The sequence below is a fragment of the Aplysia californica genome, unplaced genomic scaffold, assembly GCF_000002075.1.
Source record: "Aplysia californica isolate F4 #8 unplaced genomic scaffold, AplCal3.0 scaffold00088, whole genome shotgun sequence".
Classification (NCBI taxonomy): domain Eukaryota; kingdom Metazoa; phylum Mollusca; class Gastropoda; order Aplysiida; family Aplysiidae; genus Aplysia; species Aplysia californica.
Window position 1 is genome coordinate 932,644 of NW_004797358.1, and position 1,248 is coordinate 933,891.

The window sequence follows — 1,248 nt, forward strand, 5'->3', positions numbered from 1 at the left end:
ATAGTTGTGTTTTGTTTCTTTCCTGTTTTCAGTCTTTTTCCTCTTCTTAACTTTCCTAATAATTCTTCATTATTATTCCGTTCGTAGAAATATAAAAGTTTATTACTAGTTCTGATAATTCCACAACGCTTAAAGATGCGCTGTTTTGGGGCATTATAAAAAAAGAAGACCTACAACTTTTTTTAAATATTGTTTTTCTTTCTCTTTTTGTTTAAAATCTGAAACTAGCAACAAGATACAATAATCCTTAAATGTTTTTTTTTAAAGTAATATTTTTGTGAAGGTTCAGGGTTATATCAAAGGGCACTTTTTTCTCAGGACAAGGGGCGTATATCTACCTTCGTTTGGGCGTCAAAAAATAAATGAGGGAACTAACAAGTTCTTCTTTTTAACAATATTCGTTCTCTAAAGTACACCAACGGCTTTTATGGTCTGGCTCAGAAAGAAAGAAAAATTAGCATGAGATAAAAGGAGATTTGTAAATATATTATATATTAAGAGTTTACATTTCGGCTGTCTGCTTTTCCAGTTTGGCTAGTGGTTTATGTGATAGGATTAATACTGTAAACGCGCCAAAACTTAGAAAGCATTAATTAGTAATTACCAAAGACTAAGAATAAAAATCTTGTTTTGGTAAGACAAAAGTAAAAGGTGTCTAGTATCTGAATTTCAATGGCATTGGTGCATTTAGGGCGATATTCTTGCAATTATTTTGATGATAATGATAATGATTTGAAGTGAATCTATACTTCCTTCTAACAAAGTTCATTTTTCGAGGCCAGATGATCAAATACAAAGTTTTTCATCGATGATACTAAGCTAAATTGGTGGAGAGCTTTGAAAACTCACCAACAACAACAAAAAACCACCCCAAAGCCCAAGAATATCACAATAATGGGTTCGAGCTATGGCCTCCCGTTAGTCTAGCATAATTTCACTGGTTTTTCGTCGCATCCAAGAAGGAAAAAGTACTCGATAAATGGGCGCAAAATATGAGTGGTGGTTATTTTTGTTGTTGTTGTTGTCGGATTGTTGTAGGCCTACTTTTAGCTTTTGTGATTTTGTTTTGGGGGGGGTTGTTTTGTTTTGTTAAATGTATCAGTATCATACACTAGAATTTCCTACGTAGAGAGGGTTTTTTTTGTTTTTTTCTTCTTCTTTCTTTTACTTTTTAAAAACAACTTTAGGTCAGAACTCATCAGATCTCTCCAAGCAAACAAACCTCATAAAATTAACTTATGTTTTGGA